This window comes from Hyperolius riggenbachi, chromosome 12, assembly GCF_040937935.1.
Source record: "Hyperolius riggenbachi isolate aHypRig1 chromosome 12, aHypRig1.pri, whole genome shotgun sequence".
Lineage (NCBI taxonomy): Eukaryota > Metazoa > Chordata > Amphibia > Anura > Hyperoliidae > Hyperolius > Hyperolius riggenbachi.
The window spans coordinates 33,031,862-33,046,881 of NC_090657.1; the positions used below are offsets into that span (position 1 = coordinate 33,031,862).

Genomic DNA, 15,020 nt, shown 5'->3' on the forward strand with positions numbered 1-15,020 from the left:
TCTCTCTCTCTCTCTCTCACATTCATGACATGTCCAGGATCAACCCAGGCCAACCACATGGAAGACAGCTATGCTCACCACCATACCACCAAACACACACTAAATAGACTGCTAACCTAAATCTTACTTGTAGACAGTCATATGAGACACATGCTGGGTGCAGGGCTTTGTGATTGGACCATGGACCATGCGATAGAGTGAGGTGCAAAAATGAAATCATGCCTAGCAGAGGATGGTTTCACAATGCTAAATGCTAGGCTGGCTGTGGTGCAATTGGTTAGTGCGTCTGGCTGGTAACAGCAAGGTTACAGGTTCGATTCCATCCAGGCATGTCTTTTCCTTTTGCGTTCAACAGTTGTCCAAACAGAGCCAACAGAGCCCCAGATAGCCATGTAGAGTTAGGTCACAGCTAGCCTGGCTGTGGTGCAATCGGTTAGTGTGTCTGGCTGGTAACAGCAAGGTTACAGGTTCAATTCCATCCAGGCATGTCTTTTCCTTTTGAGTTCAACAGTTGTCCAAACACCGAGCACAAAGTTTTGCATGCGTAAAGTTTTACGCACGCAAAATACCCCATGGGGTTCAATGGCGCAGCGCGCGCACGCAAAAGGAAAAGACATGCCTGGATGGAATCAAACCTGTAACCTTGCTGTTACCAGCCAGACACACTAACCAATTGCACCACAGCCAGGCTAGCTGTGACCTAACTCTACATGGCTATCTGGGGCTCTGTTGGCTCTGTTTGGACAACTGTTGAACGCAAAAAGAAAAGACATGCCTGGATGGAATCGAACCTGTAACCTTGCTGTTACCAGCCAGACACACTAACCAATTGCACCACAGCCAGGCTAGCTGTGACCTAACTCTACATGGCTATCTGGGGCTCTGTTGGCTCTGTTTGGACAACTGTTGAACGCAAAAGGAAAAGACATGCCTGGATGGAATTGAACCTGTAACCTTGCTGTTACCAGCCAGACACACTAACCAATTGCACCACAGCCAGCCTAGCATTTAGCACTGTGAAACCATCCTCTGCTAGGCATGATTTCATTTTTGCACCTCACTCTATCGCATGGTCCAATCACAAAGCCCTGCACCCAGCATGTGTCTCATATGACTGTCTACAAGTAAGATTTAGGTTAGCAGTCTATTTAGTGTGTGTTTGGTGGTATGGTGGTGAGCATAGCTGTCTTCCATGTGGTTGGCCTGGGTTTGATCCCTGGACATGTCATGAATGTGAGTATGGTTTTGAAATACTACAAATCTCTGGAGAGAGAGAGGGAGAGAGGGAGGAGGTGGTTGGTTATTCATTTTAGGCATTTTAAAATACTAAATTTCGTAATCGTAATTACGAAAATTTGCGTAATTTGCGAAAATTACGAAATTTCGATTACTGCTAAAATCGTAATTGTAGTAATTTCGCGAAATTTCGGAAATTCGTAATTAGGTCATTACGCTCATCCCTACGTACACCATATCTTCAATAATGTTGCTTGCAAATTTTCACAATATATATGTGAAATTATATTGTAATGCAATGTGTGACTGCCAAAACTGCAAATTGTCATTCATGAGTTAAAGAGGAACTCCAGTGAATATTTTAGTGTTGGCAGGTGATGTAGCTGCTGCATGGTTTTTGGCAGTTGGAAACAGCTGTAAACAGCCATTTCCCACAAAAGTTCGAACTTTTCTTGTGGGAGGGGTTACTTGTGGGAGGGATTTCACCACAATATCAGTCATACAGCGCCCCCTGATGGTCTGTTTGTGAAAAGGAATAGATTTCTCATGGGAAAAGGGGTATCAGCTACTGAGTGGGATAAAGTTTCTCTTTAAGAGCAGATTACACCTGTTAAAGAAAAATCACACCTTTAAATCACCAAAACATGTAAAATCACAAATGTATAACAAAATGATTTTGTTAAGGCATTTTCACTTGAAAATCGAATTTTACATTATTTTCGCAAAAATTAATCTGATTTTGTTTTCACTTATCACTAATCATCAATAGTGCTGCTTAAAGAGAACCCGAGGTGGGATTTAATTATGCTAGTGGGGCACAGAGGCTGGTTGTGCACACTAACACCAGCCTCTGTTGCCCCATGGTGTGCCTCCAAGACCCCCCTGCGCGGCGCTATACCCCCCGCAGTGCTAGCGACATGCAGCGTGTCGCCAGCACAATGTTTACCTAAGCGCTGTCTGTTAGCGCCGCTCCCCCACCTCCTCTGTATCGGCGCTACCCGCCCGTGTCACTTCCCTCCAATCAGCGGGAGGGAAGGGATGCGGGCGGGTAGCGGCGATACGGAGGAGGCGGGGGAGTGGCGCTAACAGACAGCACTTAGGTAAACATTGTGCTTGCGACACGCTGTGTGTCGCCAGCACTGCGGAGGGGACAGCAGAGTGCAGGGGAGTCCTGGAGGCACACCATGGGGCAACAGAGGCTGGTGTTAGTGTGCACAACCAGCCTCTGTGCCCCACTAGCATAATTAAATCCCACCTCGGGTTCTCTTTAAAGAGACTCTGAAGTCTCATAAAAATCATCTTTTTATTTTAAAAATGACTTTAACATGATAGCCCTAACTAAAACGCCACATCCCTGCTGCTGAAATCTAACTAAATCCCTGAAGGGCATTCTAATGCAGGAATGCTGGCCGACTGGTATTGTTTAACCACTTGAGGACTGCAGTGTTAAACCATCCAAAAGACCAGGCTATTTTTTACTTAACTGGCCACTGCAGCTTTAAGGCCAAGCTGCAGGGCTGCAGAACAAAGCACACAAGTGATTCCCCACCCCCTTTTCCCCCCACCAACAGAGCTCTTTGTTGGTGGGGTCTGTTCGCTCCACAGTTGTTTATTTATTTTTTATAAATATTTTAATTTTAATAAAAATGCCTTTTTTTATTTGCATTCCCCTGCTCCCTCCCTCCCTCCCTCCCTCCCTCCGCCAGCCAATCAGGGTAATCAGCTCTCATAGGCTTCAGCCTATGACAGCCGATTACTTTTCAGCCTATGGAGGGGACAGCCGTGTCACACGGCTGTCCCCAGTACAGCGCTGCTGCCGATCACAGCGCTGTACATGTAAATAGACGGCGGTTATGCCGTCTGACAGTCTCCCGAGCGGCAATAGCCGCTCGGAGACTGAAGGCGGGGCAGAGCTCCGCCCCCCAAACAGGAGGTGCGCGTGCAGCCTGCGCGCAATCTTCTGCATTAGCCGGCTCCAGGACCTGACGCCCATTGGCATGGAGCGGTCATAGAGTAGTTAAATGGAAATAAATATATCCGCCTCCATATCTCTCTCAGTTCAGGTGTCCTTTAAACATACTGAACAGTGCTTTGGTATCTTAAAGAGGACCTGGAGTTAAAACTTCATCTCTGCTCTAAAAGATAATCAATGGTATAATAACCTGTAAAGTGAACCTAAACTGATAGGTATATGGATTTTTCCTTTTAAATAATACCAGTTGCCTGACTCTCCTGCTGATTAGCCACTTAACAAGCATGCAGATCAGGAGCTCTGACTAAAGTCAGACTGGATTAGCTGCATGCAAGGCCGGGCCAAGGCAGAGGCAAGAGAGGCTCCAGCCTCGGGGCGCAGTGTAGGAGGGAAGCGCACAACCCACTCAGCTATCATTCCCCTATTGTGTTTGAAGCAGAGAGAAATAAGAATAGGGGGTACATGGCAGTGACTGCAAGCCAGATAACTAGAGATTAAGGTGTTGGGGGCCCTGGGACACCTCTTAGTATAACAGCAATCAGTGTGTGACGATTGGGGTTGGAGGGATGGAGGGGCGCACTTTGGTGTCTCTCAGCCTTAGGTGCTGGAGTACCTTGTCCCAGCTCTGGCTGCATGCTTGTTTCAGGAGTGTGGTTATTATTTGTACACCTCTGCGCTCCCCTCCAGCATCAATACGATTGTGTGTGCAGCGGTGGGCAGCGGCAGATACATACCTTCCGTGAGCTCCAGTGTGGACGTTCCTCTCTCTAGCCTCTGATGTGATTTCCTGTATAAACAGGAAGTCGCGTCAGACACTAGAGGGAGAAACATCCATGCTGGAGGGGAGCGGAGAGCCCGAGGTGAGGGGGGGATCGTCCCCCTCCCTGCCGAAGTGCAGCATAGCTTTCCCCTCATGCTGTGCCCCCTCCAGCCCCCCAAAACGGCCCCGAGCGGGCCCCGGGGGGGGGGGGGCTCAGAATTTCTGCAGGGGGGCCTGGTGGAACCTAGTTACGCCCCTGTTCTAAAGTTAAAATTTCTGATTCCCTCCATCCAGCAGTGGCGATCTCTGCAAAGCTGGCCCGTTGCCGGCTACTGCGCATGCGTGGCCCCAAGCCGCGAGCACTCTGACCGTGCTCCTGTTGCCAGGAGAGCTCTGCACATGCGCAGTAGCGATTTTCAGGATTGCAACTGCTGGCCGGAGGTAATCAGGAGGGCGTCATGGGCACAGGATGACTCCAGGGGGCTGCAAGAAGCTCCAGGTAAGTTAAAATCAATTTTTTTTGCTACTTCAGAATCCCTTTAAACACAATTTTAACACGTTGGAGGGTCCTACGTTTTACTGTAATACATCAGCTTTTATTGCAGCAGAATAATATAGCGCTCTTCCTGTTACTACTTATTGGCTATTGTGGTTGCGTCGTTATGTCCACAAACAGAAAAAAATAAGTATCTAAGCTGTTTGTAGCAGAGTTCGGTGGAGGAACAGCTGCCAAGCTGTCAGACAGCCTCCGGTTTTATTAGTAGAGACTCCAAATAGTCATGGGGCTAAAATAGTTTACTGCTACATATATAAACTACTTCACTCCATTCCACAGGCACAAGTAATCCCAATGCTATCCTCCTCCACCCCTCAAAGGGCCCATGTTTAGAGTAGTTTTGAAGTAAACCTGAGTAGATCACAAATGGTGATAAAGCACAGCACATTACAGATTACCTTCAAGGAAAATCTCAGGGTGAAACAATTGTACCTTCCACAGGCATGTGCTGAAGAAACACATTCAAATTAAGGTGCATACACACATCCAATCTTGATTGACCAATTTTACCACCTCTAAGTAGTATGAGAGCTTAAAGAGTAACTTTACTCATGATTTAACTTCATCCCTATCAGTAGCTGATCCCCCCTTTCCCATGAGAAATATTTACATTCCCTGAAATAGATCATCAAGTCTGTGTGGCTGATATTGTGGTGAAACCCCTCCCACAGTGTGATGTCATGACCAAGGTGCTGACAGTTTGCAGTCTGGGAATCTCATTGCATTGTGGGAAATAACGTATTTTTCCAAAGCCAAGTATATCCTTCTTTGCATAGAACTCTCAGTAACAAACATTCTATACAAACTGCCTGGGAGGACTACAGATGTCACCACCAGTGATAAATCTCAAGATGTTCTGACTATATAATATATAAATGAATATTGTAAAAAAAAAATAAGCAATTGTATTCATCATGTTGGCTTGCGGCGACTGGCCCCAACTGTAGAATTTTACGGGGCCAGTTGTGAACGAACAGAGAGTGAGAAGAGTCGTCGGACGCCATGGGAGTGATCAGGCTAGAGAGGGCTGGAGGAAGCCCCAGTTATGTATATTTTATGGCGGGGGGCCCCATCTCAAGTTTCCTTTAACCACTTCACCTCCAAGGGTTTCTCCCCTTAAAGACCAGAGCAATTTTTACCTTTCAGCGCTACGTCCATTCATCTGCCAATAACTTTATCAGTACTTATCACACTCAAATGATCTATACATTTTTTTTCCACACCAATCGAGCTTTCTTTGGTGGTACTTTTTGCTAAGAATTATTTTATTCTAAATTCATTTTAATGAGATTAATAAGAAAAAAAAATGGAAAGAATTTATTATTTCTCAGTTTTTGGCTATAGTTTTAAAATAAAACGTTCTACTCTGGATAAAAGCCACACATTTTATTTGCACATTTGTCCCGGTTATTGCAACTTTTAAAATATTTACCAAGTACAATGTATGGCGCCAACATTTTATTTGGAAATAAAGATGCATTTTTTTTTTAGTTTTGTGTCCATCACTAATTACAAGCGCCTGATTCAAAAAGTAACAGTAATATACCCTCTTGACATACATATTAAAAAAGTTCAGTCCCTAAGATAACTATGTATTTTTTTTAATTGTGTATATATTTTTTTTTTTTTACAAAAATGTTATTTAGGTAACTATTGGGGAGTGTTGGAGGTAAGGAGTTAATTTTAAATGCAAATATATGTCTGATTATTAAAAAAAAAAAACAGGGAAAAGCTCTTTGAAAGGCTCAGTGCTTGCGATAGCACTGGCGATTTATAATGTGAACAAAGCCTAACACGCTGCTGCCTTTGCGTTGCCTCGGCAGCTTTCAGTGCACCGCATCATACCATATTGAGTATGAAAGGCTCTCATCGCCTTTCATTGCTTTAGCGACACCATGTGGCAGATTAGGGCAACACAATGCAGGTTTACCCTGCAAGTGTGGAAGTGCCTTCAAGTCTCCCACTACACCCCAGGCTCGGGGATCCACTAAGCAGATTGGCCCCGCTGACGATTTCATCACCACTGAGACCGTTGAAAAGAATGGCCCCAAGCTCCGAAAGAGAGGAAGAAGAGGGGGCAAAAAGAGGAAGCCGAAAAATATCAATATAGGAAACGACATGCTACAAAAGAAACCCCAGTATAAATCTATATTTAATTTATCCAACTACAAATTGTCCTCAATAGAAGAAGGAATCCTTGCTAAAGGACTCTATTTCTGTCCTACCAAAAAATCTAACATATACGAACTGTTTGTGGATTTGAACACATTCACTAGAAAACTAACTCTAAAGAGATTTTTTGCGACTAAACAAGCACAAACACAGAGAAATGTACAAGAAAAGTGAACAGTACCCCTAATACTCAATTCAGATGACCCTACCCTCAACGTCTACATCGACCAAGAGGAATTAGCCTTGGAAAAATACATTCACACAGAACTAAAGAATAAGTCGAAATTCTATCCAACCACACACAAAGGACCATACATAGAGGCCTTCTATAAACAAGTAATGGAGGACCTAAAAAGGATAGTTACTGAAAGCAATGAACAAAACAAATCAAACCTTACGAAAGGTGAGCAACAGGCCCTAAAGAGATTGGAGGCAAACAAAGACATAATCATCAGATCAGCCGATAAAGGTGGTGGTATCGTTCTGATGAACAGGAACGACTATACCGATGAAGCAGAGAGAATCTTAGACGATAAGGACTACTATAGAATCTTGTCCACTGATCCCACCAAGGAGTATACGGAACAACTACAAGCACTGATCAAATGGGCGTACGAGGAAGGGATCATTAACAGACGTGAGAAAGAGTTTATCCTGATCCCCAACCCAGTCGTAGCCCATTTTTACCATCTCCCCAAGATCCATAAATCGATTACCAAACCTCCAGGACGACCCATTATAGCTGGAATTGGATCCATTACATCTCACTTGTCTGAACTAATTGACATCCACCTTCAACCATACGTTAAAATACTTCCATCATACCTCAAAGATTCCACTCATCTTATCTCGGAATTGACAGACATCCAGTGGCAGGCAGGATACCAATGGCTTACACTTGACGTATCTGCCTTATACTCTAATATACATCACAAAGTCGGACTGGGAGCAGTTTGGCACTACCTTTGTCAGGATTCAATTATGCCGACTAAACAAAAATATTTCCTTATTAATGCCATTTCGTTTGCACTCACTCATAACTATTTCAGATTCCTAGATACCACCTACTTACAGACAAGGGGAACCGCTATGGGGGTGAGCTATGCCCCGAGCTATGCTAATTTAACCATGGGACTCTTTGAAGAACTCACACTAGGCCCAGACAACCCTTTCACTACTAATATCATCACATATAAAAGGTATATCGATGACTTGATCCTGATTTGGAACGGGGATGACGACTCAATAACAGATTTTTGCAAGTATCTTAATAATAACGACTGGGGTCTCACATTTACATCAAACCATAGTTACAATCAGATAGAATATCTGGATCTGTTATTATACCATGAAGGAACCACGATCAAATCCAAGAATTTTTTAAAGACAGTGGATGCAAATTCTTATATTGACTATAAAAGCTGCCATCATAAACCCTGGAAGAAAAATATTCCCTATGGACAGTTCCTCAGGATCAGGAAAAACTGTAGCGACATAAACACCTTCGACAGACAAGCAAGAGTTCTTACAAATAAATTTGCAGCTAGACACTACCCTAGTCAACTAGTGAAGGAAGCAAGAAAGAGAGCAAGACAGACAGAAAGAAACACACTGATCAACAAGCCAAACGATAACACGAACCAGAAACAGAAGGAGGAGCTAAGTTTCATTACGAGATTTTCAAGCCAACATAATGGAATTAAATCAGTGCTAGCCAAAGCTTGGCCTCTTTTACAAATGGATCCCTTACTTAAGACAAATCTCACAGAAAGACCTAGAGTAGTCTTTCGCAGAGCAAAAACGCTTAAAAATATACTAGCCCCCAGTCGCATCAAGAACAACAACATTAACAAGAACTCACTACCAATAGACAATGGATGAACACCGAAACGTAAACAAAGCCAGGTGACACAGTGCCGGCAACCAAGGTGTCTATGCTGTAAAAGAATCGATATACATGCGACAAGTTTTAGCTCTGGAAGTACAGGTGACATCTATCCAATTAACCAGGACATGGACTGCTCAAGTGATTTCATAATTTACCTTATAACATGCCCATGCGGGCTGCAGTATATAGGCCGCACTACCCAGCAACTCCGAACAAGATGGGGACAACACCGGAGAAACATTACGAAGGGATACCTGAAACATGGTCTGTCCAGACACTATAAAATGACACACAACTGCAACCCTGAATTTACTACGGTGTGTCCAATCGAACAGATCTCCAACTCTGTTCACGACAGAACAGGAAAATTGAAAAGCAGAGAGATGTTCTGGATTTTCAAAATAGGAACTCTACAACCAGAAGGGCTATATATCTGTCTGGAACATAATTTTTAGCTTCTCTTTTTTATATCTACCATACATCAGGTCCGAACCCCTTTAGCTATACATTTTAGTGATCTCATACTAGAGCCTAACACATATCATTTTTAGTAAAACCATTAAAATACGCTTCAGCGAAAAGCCAACAGTTACACTATTGAACACTGTATCTCAAATTACCCGAGAATACAGTCCTACTCTTGCTCTATCCGGTACTACCACTCAAAGGTTCTATTTAATTGCTCCTCCCTAGTCTTACATCCTGCCACTGTAAACATTTACACTTCATACTGCAATCTTTATGGGGTCGAAAACTAAATTGTTCCCCCTGGCTCTGCCCCCTTTTTCCCCCCTATATGCTACACACTGGTCCATTAAATACTATAGATGTCTGGTAATAAATTTTGGAACCCTGACTTTTGCAAGTTTATATATGTGTATCAAGGAGATTTGCACTCTTGTATAATCTATAATATTTTTCACCTGATTGTTATAATGAGAAATGTGCCTAGATGTGTATATATATATATATATATATATATATATATATATATATATATATATATATATATATATATATATATATATATATATATATATATCCTTATACTGGTATTGATCATTTTTTAAAAAAATGTATCTCCCATAGAATTTGCAAGGCTATGTGAGCCATGCTGCGTGTTCAGGTTTTCACCAATATGGATTCCCGTGAGGACTATTTTATATTAGTTTTCCCCCTCCTCCCCTATTTTAAACATTACCCTTAGTCCTTTAACCTTCCCCACTCCGATCAGGTGCTGCGTGCATCCAGCACTGCACGCAGCGCAATGATGCGTTCCATCCTCGGCTCTCTCTGTGGAGCGCAAAGCCAGGTAGACGTCATACGCCGCGCACGGCGCGGTGACGTCACTTGCAGCGCACAACCCGGTGACGTCCTCGTCACCACTCCACTCCTCCTCCACGCATTATTTAAAGTCTTACTGAGGCGCACGCCGGCTGTACAGGCGCCCAGGACTATAGGATTCCGTCTATCGGTAAGCCAGCTCTTTTTCTAGCACTTAAAGTTTAACCCTAACTTAATTATATATTTTTTAGATCTGCCTATTATCCCGCATGCCCTATCTAATGAGGCCCCATATATAGCCTATGGGAATGCATCACCCTAGCTTATACCTAGTCTATACCCAGTTTTTTATACCCAGCTATCATACCCTTAGAACGTATAAGGTCCCCCCCCCTACCAAACATTTACTGGTATATATTCCCAAATTAAGCTTTCCCTACAAATAATACATTCATCCTCTCTTGGTCCCGTCCCCCTATTTCCCCTGATATAAACATCTTATTGTGTATTATTGTGCATCTTAATTTTTTATATATATAAAAAACTAATAATGTATTTTATCTCAATACTTGTTTTTATTGATACCTATGTTAAGATTATTTACAACCAATATGCTGCTTGTTTTATACGAAATAGAACATATGTATTTTGAGTACATGCAAATTGAAACATATATGTAGTAGAAGGTGAATGTTTTATCCTATGTGCCCTGTCTGCTTCTTAAAGGCACTCCATACGACCTGATGAAGCGGGTTTTCCGCGAAACGCGTTGTCTCTCAGAAAGTGCCTAATAAAAACATTTACTGTTTTAACAAGTGAATGGACTACTTTTTAAGGTAGGACCTTCTATTATTTATATACTTATACATATCATCAAACAGTACTGTTTAACCTTATAAGCTACGTTTACTCCAGGCGCCTCCACTCCGACTCTACTATTGGTCCCTTGCATGTGATGGATGGCTTCACTGGCCAATAGAATTGCTCAGGAGTTTAGATCTCAGAACTTGGGACTTACTTTACATTAGAGTGCTATTCATTAAAGGGGTTCTCTGGTATGCTTAAAAAAAACTAAAACAGACACTTACCTGGGACTTATATCGGCCCCCTGCAGCTGTCATGTCTCGCGCCGTCCTCCTCTGTTGCTCCGTTCCCTCCCATGGTAACCTGCTAATTATTCATCTAACTAGACGAATAGAACTGTGGCTGTGCGGCTGTGTCCATGTGCGTGCTCACTCCCACGTGCGTCATCAGGAGCTTACTGTGCAGGCGCAGAACAAGAAAACTTCATACTGCGTCTGTGCAGTAAGCTCCTGATGACGCACACGGGAGCGAGCAAGCGCATGGCCACGGCCGTGCAGCCGCAGTTCTATTCATCTAGTTAGAGGAATAATTAGCAGGTTACCGGCGACGGGGAACAGAGCATCGGAGGAGGACAGCGCAGGACATTACAACTGCAGGGGGCCGATAGAAGCCCCAGGTAAGTGTCTGTTTTAGCTTTTTTAAACATACCAGAGAACTCCTTTAAAGAGAATCTGTACTCTAAAATTCTTACAATAAAAAGCATACCATTCTATTCATTATGTTCTCCTGGGCCCCTCTTTGCTGTTTCTGCCACTCCCTAATGCAATCCTGGCTTGTAATTGTCAGTTTTAGGCAGTGTTAACAAACAAAAGACATGGCTGCTAACCAGCATGTGATAGGCTGAGATAAGCTCAGTCTGTGACTCATACAGAGCCTGCAGGGGGCACGGAGAGGGTGTGTATAGCTTCTTTCTATCACAAGCAGAAAAGCATATTCCTGTCTGAGTGCCTGAGCCGACAAAGCTGAGAAAGGAAAGAAGATTAGATTATATAACAGAGATAATACAGCCACTGTGCAACTAGGAAAGGCTGCAGTTTGACAGACCACATTAAAACAGGTATAGGAACTTATAGGATAGAAGAAATAAGGCTGAACATTTTGTTACAGAGTCTCTTTAAGGCATCATTGTAATCTATCATCATCATATGCTAGTTTTTATTACCTTCAGGGCTTCTCAAGGAAAACTCAATTTTTCAGGGCTGAAATATTTTCTACCCCTTAGGAATACAGCAGACCTGAGGAAAATGATTAAAAATGGTTAGGTGATTTCTGCTGCCTATATATCACTTTTATCATACGGTAAAAAGAAAAACTCACAGCAGCAGCAGTCAGGACCCTTGACTTTATTGCACATTATTTTAAAGTTTGTTTGCAGCAGCATTTCACTTTTTCAGTATATTAGACTTTTATTGTTCTTGGGCAATAGCGTACTCCTCTACAAGGATACTGATAGGTGTTTCTCTTCTGTATCCTAATCTTCTTGAGCAGCTGCATTCCTGACAAAGTAAACCTTCTTTCACAAAACATGTTGAATCACACAGCTGTTTCATGCTCTAGTGGTGTCTACACAAACAAGCAATCATGTGCCTGTTCTTTTATCATTTGGATGGCTTAAGACATAGTTATTGTGGGGATTTGGAAAAACTATAGCAGGAGTCCCCTATGACCCGATACTGGAGACACCTATGACCCAATACTGGAGACCCCTATGACACCATACTGGAGACCCCTATGACCCAATACTGGAGACCCCTATGACCCGATACTGGAGACCCCTATGCCACCATACTGGAGACCCCTATGACCCAATACTGGAGACCCCTATGACCCAATACTGGAGACCCCTATGACCCGATACTGGAGACCCCTATGACCCAATACTGGAGACCCCTATGACCCGATACTGGAGACCCCTATGACCAGGGCCGGGCCGAGGCATTGGCCGGAGAGGCTCCAGCCTCAGGGCGCAGTGTAGGAGGGGGCGCACAATTCATTCAGCTGTCATTCCTAATTGTGTTTGAAGCAGAAGAAATAAGAAAAGGAGGTACATGGAAGTGACTACAAGCCAGATAACTAAAGATTAAGGTGTTGGGGGCCTCTGGTGCCTCTTAGTCTAATAGTAATCAGTGTGTGACGGCTGGGGTGGCAGGGATGGAGGGGCGCACTTTGGTGTCTCAGCCTTGGGTGCTGGAGGACCTTGTCCCGGCTCTGCCTATGACCCTATACTGGAGACCCCTATGACCCGATACTGGAGACACCTATGACCCAATACTGGAGACACCTATGACCCGATACTGGAGACACCTATGACCCGATACTGGAGACACCTATGACCCGATACTGGAGACCCCTATGACCCGATACTGGAGACACCCATGACCCAATACTGGAAACCCCTATGACCCAATACTGGAGACACCTATGACCCGATACTGGAGGCCCCTATGACCCGATACTGGAGACCCCTATGACCCGATACTGGAGACCCCTATGACCCGATACTGGAGACCCCTATGACCCGATACTGGAGACCCCTATGACCCGATACTGGAGACCCCTATGACCCGATACTGGAGACCCCTATGATCCAATACTGGAGACCCCTATGATCCAATACTGGAGACACCTATGACCCGATACTGGAGACCCCTATGACCCGATACTGGAGACCACTATGACCCAATACTGGAGACACCTATGACCAGATACTGGAGACCCCTATGACCCGATCCTGGAGACACCTATGACCCGATACTGGAGACCCCTATGACCCGATACTGGAGACCCCTATGACCCGATACTGGAGACCCCTATGACCCAATACTGGAGACCCCTATGACCCAATACTGGAGACCCCTATGACCCAATACTGGAGACCCCTATGACCCAATACTGGAGACACCTATGACCCAATACATATATTGAATAAGCTTGCATTTTATATATTTTGAAAAACAAGTTTTCTTTCTTAAAACAGAAAGAATTTGCTATAATTCAGGTTGGAGTGAGCTCCAAGATGTCTCCCAGTGCATCACTGCTGAATATTTGCAAATTAATTTATATATTTTGTTAACTAAGACTATGTAATCTGGCTTTACTGTCTTGGATTCAGTTTTTGTGTCATACTGTCTGTAATATTGGAACGTTTTAATCTTGATTACACACTTCTGTTGGTATACTTTGCTGGGGGCTTTACGTCTACCCGGTGTAATTAATTGAAGTGAAAGGCAAAAGTGCAATAATAAAATTCTGCTTTCTCCATTGACTTGAATGTATTTCATCAGAATGGAACTCGAGCTGAGAGACATATGGGGGCTGCCATATTTATTTTCTTTTAGGGCCCGAGCCTACTAACGCCATTGTGTCTAGTGAAGATCGTAATCAACAAATTACGATTTCACTAAATTTTGCGTAATTTTTCGCAATTACACTTATACAGTAATTACGAGTTGCAAATTCAAGTGATTTTGTGTAGTCATTCATATTTTTGCATACATTGTGCAAAATTTCTTGCCCACTTTAGCAGTGAATAGCAAAACCCGCCATACAAGCTATTGACACCAAAATTGCTACATAAGTTAAGAAGAATAATGGGAATAAGTCACAAAAAGATTTTGCAACAAGATCTTGTCGTTTTTGAGACACTCGATTTTAAAAATGCAAGTAAAAAATGTTTTTTCATCTTGGACAAATGACACTTTAAAAACCATTTTTCTTTGCATTTTTAAAATCGAGTTTCTCAAAAACTACAAGGTCTTTTTAAAAATTACTTATACTTACTATTCTGCTTAACATATGTAGCGATTTTGATAGCAATAGCTTGTATGGGGGCATTGCTATTAACCTCTAAATTCGGCACTAAATAAATTACACAGAAAATTACGCACACTTTAAAAATGCTACTATTACATACGAAATTAATTAAGATTTTTTTCTGAAATGTTGCATTACGATTACGATGCGTAATTTTGATGCGAAATTTCGCATATGCAAAATTTCCGCCCACCACTGGTTGTGTCCGCTTTTGTCCGCCTTTTCAGCATCTGTAACATTGATGTGTAACTGAAAAGCGAACACAACTGCGTCAGTGGGCTCAGGGCCTTAAACAATACCAGCTGCCTGGGAGTCCTGCTGATCTTTCTGGTCTAAATTGCAAACCTGAAACAAGCATGCTGCTAATGTTGTCAAATTTTTAGACTCCTGATCTGCATGCTTGTTTAGGGTCTATGGCAGAGGATCAACAGGACAGCCATGCAATATGCATTGTTTAAAAGGAAATAAATATGTC

At 43.1% G+C, this 15,020-nt stretch overlaps 1 protein-coding gene across 1 annotated transcript in view; it reads right to left on the bottom strand.

The window, feature by feature from the left end:
• Positions 1 to 15,020, bottom strand: part of LOC137540777 (keratin, type I cytoskeletal 12-like) — a 174,687-nt gene that overhangs the window by 10,973 nt on the left and 148,694 nt on the right. The gene's annotated exons all lie outside the window — the stretch shown is intronic.